This window comes from Anoplopoma fimbria, chromosome 4 (assembly GCF_027596085.1).
Source record: "Anoplopoma fimbria isolate UVic2021 breed Golden Eagle Sablefish chromosome 4, Afim_UVic_2022, whole genome shotgun sequence".
Classification (NCBI taxonomy): Eukaryota; Metazoa; Chordata; class Actinopteri; order Perciformes; family Anoplopomatidae; genus Anoplopoma; species Anoplopoma fimbria.
The window spans coordinates 23499607-23510846 of NC_072452.1; the positions used below are offsets into that span (position 1 = coordinate 23499607).

General features: G+C 42.3%; 1 protein-coding gene across 2 annotated transcripts in view; it reads right to left on the reverse strand.

The window, feature by feature from the left end:
- Nucleotides 1–11240, reverse strand: part of ankrd50 (ankyrin repeat domain 50) — a 34329-nt gene that overhangs the window by 22213 nt on the left and 876 nt on the right. The window lies entirely within an intron of this gene.

The window sequence follows — 11240 nt, forward strand, 5'->3', positions numbered from 1 at the left end:
TAAACGCTCAGAGACTATTTCAAAGAAATGGAGAGATATGCGTTCAGCAATTTTCGTGACAAATGAACACTTGAGATTTTGTCCGACTCAAACATAACCACATCCCCCTGAAACATAAACATTGATGTTTGAATGTGAACACCCCTGTGGCATCCGGTTATAAAGGGAACATGATGTATAGCATTCTGTACCGAGCATCACATCAATACTCGGCTGAGCACAGTTTAAACGCTACATTAAGCTTTTATCAACGCCAAACCTACAACGTGTAACTTCACACATAAACGCTCCTTGAAGCAGGATAGCCATCGCTATACCAACAGTTTAAAGCAAATCATAAGACGTCCATTTGGTAAAAAAAATACCCCAAGACTCATTCAAATTACTCTCAGCTCAACTGGCCGTGATGAAGGAGCTGATGAATTCATATTTGTGACATTTTAATCTGGGTCTAGGTTCATTTAACATATAAAAAAAAAAAAAAAAAAGGGGGCTGAGAAAATCAATTAAGCAAAACTTGATTCAAGATTAGAGGTACGGCTTCAGGGCATCTGAGTTCTTTCCACGGGAAGCTGCAGATAAAAATCGGTCACCTTCCAGATGATGGGATTCATCATCCACAACTCTTAACTACATTGAGCTGACACTGGTTGTAAGCTCCGTCATAAAACACTAAAATACCGTTTTAATGAGACTTCCGCTGGATGCTCAACAGTCTGTCACTAAGCCTGTGGCTCCGACGCCATTCCCTTTTAAGTATCTTCCATTTTACCCATAGTTCATTATGTTTAAGCACATAGGGGCAGGAATGGCTGGGGTGAAGGTCTGTGTGCTTTCAGTCCAAAGTACAAGGACATAGAGGAGAGGCCATTTTTACAAACGACTTCCTCTTTGGTTACTAAAGAGGAGTGCCAAGTGTCAAAGTCTGATATCACATTGCAAAATCCCCCAAAATGGAGTCAGAAATCTGATAACATTTAATGCTATGTATTGGTTGCAATAAATTTGACGTTTACGTTATGTCAGAGTAAATAAAATAGTCACGACTGCTTTAAATGCATATTTCAAGCCTAATATTCAAGTCAAGAGCTTTCTTTATGGATCCAAAAATCACACTTTACCATGATCAATAACTCCAACATCATACTAACAACCAATACTGCAAATTAAAACCCTTAATAAACTAATTGAACACACATTTTCTAAAATGGTTATCATGCTGGAATGAAATTAGTGCCGCAAGCCTGAAACCAAAGATTATCTTCATGTTTTGAGCTGTCAATTATTTTAATATGATCTGATATTTTTTTTATCTATTTTTAGTAGTAGTAGTGTATGAAATAGTCTGAAATATTTCATATATTGTTGATAATATTCTAATTATTATCACCTTAGCCGTAGGAAATGTCTTCAATTAGGTTGTGTTGTCGTGAAAAACAGCCCAAAACCCCCAAAAAAGCCACTTTGTAGTGACACAAAAACAAATTATCACATTTTAGAAGATGGATTTAAAAATAATGTTTTTGTTTATCAGCTACATTATTAATCGACTGCTCGTTTCAGCACTAGATTAAAAAAAAAAAATAAATCAGAATGTATCTCCCGCTCAGGTGAACACTGACTGCACAGTTCCACCTGTTTTTGCAAAGCTTCTACAAAACTTCAGCTTGTACTAAAAACTTTTTTTTTTTTTCCAAAGCGGTTTGAAGCCTCAGCAGGAAAGAAATCCGTGCAACGTGCCTCCACCCTTCATGCTCTGTCGTCATGTTGCTCAGCCTTTCAGTCACACAGTCAATCACTCCATCAGATGGTTGCAGCCCACAGAGAACCTGCAGCGCCATCTGGGAGCCTTGCCAAAAGGAATGTCCATCCACAGGGATGACTGCGTGTGTGTGTGTGAGTGTGAGTGTGAGTGTGTGTGTGTGTGTGTGTGTGTGTGTGTGTGTGTGTGTGTGTGTGTGTGTGTGTGTGAATGGCTGTGTCTGAGGCCATGTCGCCTACTGAGACAATCAAATCCACAGTGACAGCAAGTGGGCAAAACAAAGGGACATTCTTCTCTCACAATTCAGCTACTCTCGGGCTGTCAAAGAGTCAAAAGACGAGAGCCGTGGACAAAGAAAACTCCGCGGGGGTGCTGGGGATGGAGAGGGAAAATAAGCTCAGGAAAAGCTGATTTAGTTTGCCAGACAAAACCTGCAGCATACCTGAGCCAAAGAATTAAAAGTTCCTGGGCCACACGCCGTGCTCTTGGACATTTGTACAAACTATTTTTGGTTCTCGCTCAACTGCTCCACATATGCCCGATCTGAAGCCAAATGCTATTTAAGACAGGGGGAAAAAAGAGGGGAAGAAAGGAGAACGTGAAATGCATCTAATGCGTTCGCCATCTGTCGTGTTGTGATCGCGACCGTCGTTCCCACCACAATGTGCAAAGTGAAGCTTTCAGTGTGACGTTTAGTGAAGATGTCTGAGCCGACGGGGCAGCGCCGGGCACCGAGCCAGCGCCTTGCAAATTTACACGGCTCGTTTTTAAATGGAGCGGGTTGCAGAGTCTGGAATCCATGCCACATACCCAAACACCACCACCACCACCCGCGCAGCCTCGCTCACATAAACACCGCCCGGGATACAGGAGAAGCTCAAGAAAAACAGAGGGGGAGAGATTTACGCCATCATGTCCGCGGCCTTGACGGCGATCTATTAATGGAAGAAAAAAAAAAAAAAAAAGGCCAACTGGTGAGTGGAGCTTCAGACTGAAAAGACACACAAAAGAGTGGCACTGACAAAGCGGTTCCATCACGATGGGTAGAAAACAAGAGATGCTTTTTCATTAGAAGAACACCCCCCCCTCCACACACCACCCCATCCATCCATCTCTTCATTTAGTATCGAGTCAATTCGGAGGAAGCCTGCTCAGCATCTCTGCAAAGTCAGGACAGCTTAGTGCCACGGAGTCGGAAGATAACAGCTGACTCATGCACCGGCTCACCCGAAGTGAAAGAGGCAACCGCCTTTACAGATTCTTCCCTCGTATACTTCCTCGCGCACGTTTCCTACATTATGCACAACGTTACCGCAATCAACTAACTTGTTCAGAGTAATCAGACTGATGAGAACAATAAGAGTGGTGCGAGCTGTGCCGAGAGTAAATGTACCGAACAGCCAGGAACAGACTCTTTAACTGTATTCTGCCCGTTACGTCGGCCATATGCTCTCATTTCCTCCTCAATCTGTTATCATCTCACTCCAGTTTTATCTGATTGGACATAAACTCCAAAAATCTGAGGCTTCATTACAGTTTATGCAGAACGGTTATTATGTTGAGTAAAGCTTGTTGTTTTTTTTTTGAAGCTTTTTATAAAAATCAAGAGTGGTTACAGAGACTGAGAGAAGTGCAGTTATGTAAGCTGCAGACAGACATATTTACATTCATTTGTGCTGAGAGCCTTTCATTAGATGGATAACCCTCTGAGGATGTCAACCTTGCAGCGGTAAAATGAGTTATTTTATTTTTCTAAAATACAGAAATGGCCAATAGAATCATTTGTTCGCAACGACTGAGTGGAAAATTGGGCAACGTTTTAAAAAAAAAAAAATCCTTATCAAGCTCGAACAAACGCATCGTGTTTGGACACAAACAAACTTAAACCATGCTGACAATTTAATTTTTTAAGTACACAATTTATCAACATCCCCCCCCCCTGACATGAAGCGACTCTGCCAACATTTCATATCTCAGTGAGCTGGTGAAGTCGGGTTATTAGCGCCGAGTTTGGAATTTGTGAAGCTCCAATTCTGATGAATTTCCTTTTGAATATTTAATCTCCTGTTTATAGCCCCAATACTTGCCAAGTTTTTACAGACAGCCAGCAAATGATAAAGTCCAAAACAGAAAACATGTTCCAAGATTTTAGAATTTATTTGCTCATTTAAATAAGGACTTGTGTGGTTGCTCGTGTAAGGAAAACATAAATGGAAATTGTATCATTTTGGAATTGTTAGAAGTATTATATCAGAAGCAGTATACTATCATTTCTAAGGAAACCTAGACCCACTCTTGAAGAGCTGAAACTCTCAATCATGTTCCACTTCAGGCCAAACCTCAGCTGGTAACGTCAAAGCAGGCGTTTCCTACAAAGGTCGACGGCAGATTACCTCATATACTGACATAACACATCAGCAAAAGGTCCTGTAAGTATTTAAAAAGAGCTTGTTTCTGCCATTCTTTAAACAAGCCGGACAATGTGAGAATCTGATCTCGGCTTAATGGCTTTGCACAATCAATTCTGTGCTGGATCCCCGAGCAGACAAAATGCCTCCAGCTGTCTAAGAAACAATGTCCTGGAGACTGCTTGGTCAGGGAGAAGAAGGGAGGCGTGCGTGAGAGCCAAATCTGGGTGACTTGCACAAAAACAGAAGCCCAAACGGCTCTATAATCCACCATTACTAATGTCCCTAAAATTAAGAGTGAAGTTAATATCTGATGATAAAAGTCTTGTGATGTTTTTGATTCCAAACACCGTGTCATGGGACTGGTCACACACACACACACACACACACACACACACACACACACACACACACACACACACACACACACACACACACACACACACACACACACACACACACACACACACACACACACACACACACACACACACACACACACACACACACACACACACACACACACACACAGTGATCACTTTGTTTATGTGCGTGGAGAAGGATGCATCTGGGGGTGTTGTCCATCTTGAAATCTGAACCTTCAATTACATCACACCAGCCTGTTGGTGTCAGAAAGAGGGATTCTCTCTTGACTTTCCATTTTAAGCCAAGTCATCGGCCTTGTAACCAGGTTGCTTAAAGCAGCAGTATACAACATTCAGAGCATTAATATGGCAGCAAAAAACTAATATGTATTAGCCAAGTAAAGATATGACTAATGTCTACTTTAGCAGAGAATGAAGCCGCTCTTCCTCTTTGTGCGTACTGATCCAAGCTTCTCTCTGCTTTGTTGACATAGTCGGGCTGGCGGTGCGTACTTTTAGTGCACGTTGGTGCATGTGAGTGAGCCCTACTGGTTAGCACAGGGCCTCAGCTCTGCTCTTGTTTCCCCTCAGATAAACAAGAGCTAGATCTGTCAGAACTTTTGCCATAGTTTGTACTGCTATCGCTGTTAGCACCGTTAGCTACGAGCTCGGTTGACCCCATGCCGGAGAGCTGCTGAGAGGCAATCACAGTGTTCCCAATCTCTTATTATCCACCTTTCAAATCAAGAGATGTATAAAGACTATAAAGAAGAAATTCTTTTTTTTTTCCTACAAGTATAGGGACTATTTGTTGGTGGAAGTGGGACAAGTAGAACATATACTTGTATGTCACCAAATGTAGTTTTACTTTGATGCACTTAAACCTATCAGGAAGTTGTAGAGAAGAAAAAAACAACCCAACAACCCAACACAAGAGAAAGACATGAACTTCTTATTGGAATTCTATTAAAAAAAACATTCAAATTCAGCCTCTTCAACCGTCAGTCAACCGTCTTCGCTCCTATAAAGCAGCCTATTAATGATTTGCAAAAGTGTAAACACACTGCACACTTCGTTTTGTGGCCAGCGCAGCACACATACCTCGGATAACTATTCCAAACCCCCAAGCTCTTCCCAGCCCAGACGAGGTGTGCATTCCTGGCCGGCTATCCAATGCTGTCAAAGGAATCTGAAATTTCATCCTTTTCATCCCCCCCCCCCCCCCACCCTCCCCCTCCTTCTTGTAGCCGCCACAGTTTGCCTCCAAACCACTCTCTGCTCTCCTCCTGCTATCCTCACACGACTGTCTTTGTGTGCAAAGAAAGCCTCAACACATGCAAAACACACTTTTCAGGTGGATTTCAACAAAGGCAGGTACACCTGTGAGGTGTTCACTGCCAGCAAAGACTGGATTTGCATACAGCGATTCAACTGATTTTTTTAGTGACAAAGGGGCCTCAGTGTGAGCTCTCTGGCTCAGATACGCTCTAACACTAATAACATAGTGCTGAGACAGCTAGACGACGGTCAGGAAACAGTCGCGTATATTTGATTAAATGCTCTGAAAACCCATTTTCTTTCTCAGCTTCTTACTATGTGCGCTGGGATCCAAAACAGACAAATAAATTGTGCCAAAGTAAGAACAGGATTGATATTTCTGCTTTCTGTTTTTCTGCATTGCTCCTCTCACTGCTTTGAAGTGGGGCGGACTCAGTTGGCAAAAAAAAGGTGATGTCACGGATATGTGCAGACCAATCAGAGTTTAGCAGTATTTGAATCAAAAGGTGATGACAGTTGTGGGGTTGTTTGCTTGTGTTGCCAAACCACTGTCAATCGAATGTGATCCAACCACACCCACACAGTCCATATGAAGGAGATTATCAGTGTTTAACTGTTCATGAACAGAAACTTAAGAGCTTTAGCTACAATTGTTGCTTATTTAGTTATGAATAATATGTTATGAAATATTAGCAGCGTCAGTGGTTCTAGTTCCTCAGACGATTTGATTTACTTGCTTTCTTCTGTGATTAGAAACTGAATACTTTCAACTTTCTGACTTCTGGTCGGATCATATAAACAGTTCAAAGACTTAACTTTCTTTCTCGCAACAGAACATTATGATGGGTGTTGTTGTTGTTTTTATCCACTGTATTATCTTTTAGAGACAAAATGATTATTTAGAAGCCCCATTCCTCTTTTCCTTCCCGAGTGAGTCTAAACTTGCATCATCTTTTTCTCTACGTGTCATTACAGGAGTTTGGGCACCATCATACATGAGCTATATTTATTGAGTGGGATAAGAAACACTATGAATGAGTTATGTTTGCCCACACAAGCATGTAGGCACATCCACACACAAACAAAAACCCCCACATAAACACACAAACACTCACGCAGAGACAGAGGGCTGGCTTCAGATCGCTGAGTCATCGTTGCAGCCGCACCAGTGCTGCTGTTTTCTCCTCATCTGCTCGACTGGAGATGATGCGTCACACTGGGAGCCTTTTTTTTCTTTTTTTTTCTTCTAAAAACGTGGCCCTAATCTGCAGAGAGTTTTCCACAGCCGTGCACCACATGAAAGGCACGAGGCCGCTTTCATTTAGCGTCCCTTAACCCCAATAAGCAGGGCCGTCCAATGTGCAGCAGTCAAAAAGTCAACACAAAAGAAGAAGACAACCACAAAGCTCCTTTGCAAACTCTATTAAAAAATGTCTTGGTTTGTTTTACTTGAAATTGAAATGTGCCCTAATTTGAACTGTGGTCAAAATCAGACAAAGAGAGCAACAGACACACTTCTGTTTTCCACTAATGTCTCATTATTATTTTTCTCTGTCTCTCGGTTACTGTAAGATCACAAGTATTAAGAAAAAACATCATCATCGTCATCATTTATTTTTATCTCTGGATTTGCGCCTCACAATTTCCAACATTTCCAAGATCCAAAAACTGGAATTCACTTCAGAAAGTGCTTTAAAAAAGTTCACTGTAAGCCGGTAATGCCATGCTGTACTGTTAAATGGCAACTTCTAAAAGCCAAACAATCTTCACGTTCACTCGAGACTAAACTTAGGTTTCTAATAACGGCACTACTTATCTGAATTGTCAGCAGTTATTTGGAACAAAGCAACGGGCAATGTTTTACGGAAAAACATTTGATGTAGCTGCCAGGAAATCCTTTCAAAAAACATTTTTACCCCGTTTAAAAAAAAACAGAAACTAAGCTGCAGCATCAATTTCTTCCGTGGACTTGCTAAGGGAATAAAACACTGCCAAGAACCTTCAAATCCTGTCCACAAATTTAAGCCTCGGTCATTCATCATTTCTGAAGTCCGTGCCCTTTACAGAGAAATAGAAACTTGTCCAGCTGCAATTCAAGCCTAACTCATGTTCAGTGGGGAACAGCCCAACGACAAATCCACAAAAACTAAAAAGGCGGCTTTGTCCCATCAGCAAAAAAACCAACAAAAAAAGAAACCTGTTGCCTTTAGTTTGACCCACACGGCTGGGTTAAATCCACCTATTTGAAGCCAGCTCTTTTGTCCAGAGGGGAGAAAGTGAGGCATGTTGAATGGCTGCTTGTTGAAAAGTCACAAAATTCATTCAAATTGGAGGACTCCAGGCAAAACATGGCAGTGGCCTTTGATAAAACTAAGACAGAGGCCAATGAAACAGAGGAATATGCTTTCTGTCTAGAAATGTAAATCCTTGATGTTACACTAGAACCAGAGTCTCAAACCTTTCAGATTGTTCTGAAGCGTATTGTCTGAACCAGACATCAGCTTGTCCTGGTAGACCAGAAGCAGAAGAAAGGCAGAGTGAAAGGTGAAACTACCTTTTATCTGCAGAACTGAGGCCCATGACCTTTGCTGACAGGCATCTAGCCCTGCTAATGCATCACACTACTTTTAGTATTATGTGAAATAAAAAAGCAAGTAAGGCTGGGGGATATGGTTGAAATCAATACAACAGTATTTTCAGGATGGTTTTCTGTTAAAGATTAAGGCTGCAACGAATGACTATTGTCAATTAATCTGTATTTGTTTCATTTAACTGATTCATTAATCAAAAAATAGTGAAAAATTCCCAATCACAGGTCCATATATGCCATGTTTAACGCATCTTTAAATACATTTTTCTAATAGACATAATCCAACAACATGCCCATCAAGAATAGTTGGAGCCATTTCATAAGGTGGCCAATTAGCGGAGCTGTGGGTGGCCATAGTAGTTTACTTAAGTGTAGACTAATTTGATACAGATGTGTCGAACAGCGAGGTCGATGGTTTTTGACCATGAGTCAGGGTTAATGGTGGTGTTTTATTTTTGGAGATTGACTTTTGTTTAATCTTGAAATGTGTATGCGACGTAAAAGTTTAGGCTTTTTGACGTTTTTTGGTGACAAAGGACAAATAGACAAGCAATGGAAGCACACGATCTACAATGTAGTCACGCATCAAACAAACAAGCATCAACACGAATCCCTTAAGACTAAAAAAAACAGATTTTTTTTGTGTGTTAGTGCATACAACAAAGTTATAAATTTCAATTTCTAAAATGTCTGATTGTGGTTGCGGACGTAGAGATGGGTCAAGCAGTGATGGAGTTGCACAGAGTGGACGTCAAACCCGTGTCTGAACCGGTTCCAATGTATTAACACAGGACTAGTGATTACTATCAACAAACAGACTTGTTTGTCTTTGACTAGGCTAAAGAATTTGACGGGGGCCTCTTGCATTCACTCACTAGCTTACATCTAAAATCACAGCTGGAAGGGGGGCTGGGCGGCGGGGGGGGGCAAACATCTGTGTTAAACAAGGCCCTTAAACTAATGAAACTTGTTTATCTTTTTTTGACTGCAGCACAGGCCAGAATCTGACCATTTTTTTTCCCCCTGATGTAAATTAGTGGCGATCATGTTGGAATAATAACAACGTTTTTACACACCATTTCGTGCTCTGTTTTTTTATTTTTTTAAATTTCACCGCCAGCCAACAATCTTGGCTTCCTGCAACTCAGATAGCATCTAGAACAACAGGGGAGCCGTTGAGATTATTTGTGTAGGACGGCGCTTAGAAACGCTTTTACACCTGAGATGGCGATAAGGCATTCGCCGAAGTGCTTATTTGGCTCACAAACAAAAACAGGCTGTGATGATAATCGTGGCGTCTCTGTTGTCCGAGTTGTGAGGGCGAGCAGACGTGAACGCCTGCAAATAAAAGAAGGCCGTCGCCATCCAGGTCGACACGGAGCACGTGCTGAAGTGAGAAGTCCGCCCGTCCCAGCTGGGTTCAGCCTCTGTTTATGTCCCGTGATAACCCGGCCTTTTTGTTTTTTTCTAAATCTGAGAAGGTCAAACCGAGAGATGTCCGAGTCACCGGCAGAGGCTGTGTGATTACAAGCAGATGACAAGGGTGGCGCTCACTTTTCGAGGGGAACTAGTGTTTTAAAAAAAAATAAAAAATCTGTTGACTCTGGTGAGCGTTTAACAAAAAATGATTTACCTTTGCTGAACCTTTGACCTACTTTTTCCCCCCTGTGTGTGATGTTGAGATGGTGGAATAAGCATCACCAGATGGCCAGACCAGAAGTGTGTATAAGTGTGTGTGTGTGTGTGTGTGTGTGTGTGTGTGTTCAGTGCTGCATTCCAGCCGGTGTTGCACAGACTGCCTGACCTACACTGTGTAGACGAGTCGTGCAAAAGGAGCCCGCATACACACAGGCTCACGTGCAGCTCCTTTCAAAGCCCCTTTTGCCTACAATAACAGTCCATCTTGCTCGTGTTACATGCCCGGGCACGGCGCTGGTGGAAGTCCACGGGCTTACTGTACTTCAGTTTCACATGTGCACTTCATCTTTTTTCACATGTGCACTTCATCTTTTCTTTTCTGCAGTGCACTCACTCGGGGTTCAGTCGATTCGGTGACTCAGTCGCGGGTTCAAAGCTCCCCTCCCCTTCGCCAGTCATCGGCCGCCTGAGCTCGGCTGCAACTTTAAAAATATCTGACCCGTCTCGAGTCGGAAGCCGAGCAGGGGCCAGTCCCACCCAGCATGCCCCACCGGGGGGGGGAACCAACACAACCGTGACATCAAATAAGTGGAGAGGCTGCTGAGGCGGAGCTATGCGACGAGTGGGAGCAGTCAGGGGGGAAAAAAAAAAAGGGAGGGGGGGGGGAGGGGTGCATCAGGGTCAGGAGGTGGAGAGGGAAGGGAGGGTGGGGGGAGGGGCCGGCTCTGCATTTTACATTTCTAGGCAAATTCCTAGATTTCAAACATTACCTGGAACCACCAGAAGAGGTGGAGGATCAAATCTGAATGTTCTTATTTCAAGTGTTGCTAATAAAGCAAATATTATGGAGCTTTTTATTTCTTACCAATTATACTGCAGGGCTGCAACAATGCGTTGTTTTTAAATCACCAATTCACCAGTTAATTACTTTTTGGTAAATTAAACATTCAGTCCGTGTTAGAAAATAGATAAAATTGCCCAAAGTAGCATCTGAAGAAATGCTTGTTTTGTCCAAACGAGGATCCAAAACTCGCAGATGTTCAGTTAATAATGACACAAAATTGAGAAAAGCAGCAAATGCTCATTCTTGATAAACAAATAGTTTGGTAGTACTGCTTGATAACTGCGTCAAACAAAGGATTGCCAAAGTTGTTCTCAATCAATCCTTTATTGATCGACTGCACATCAGACAGAACTTC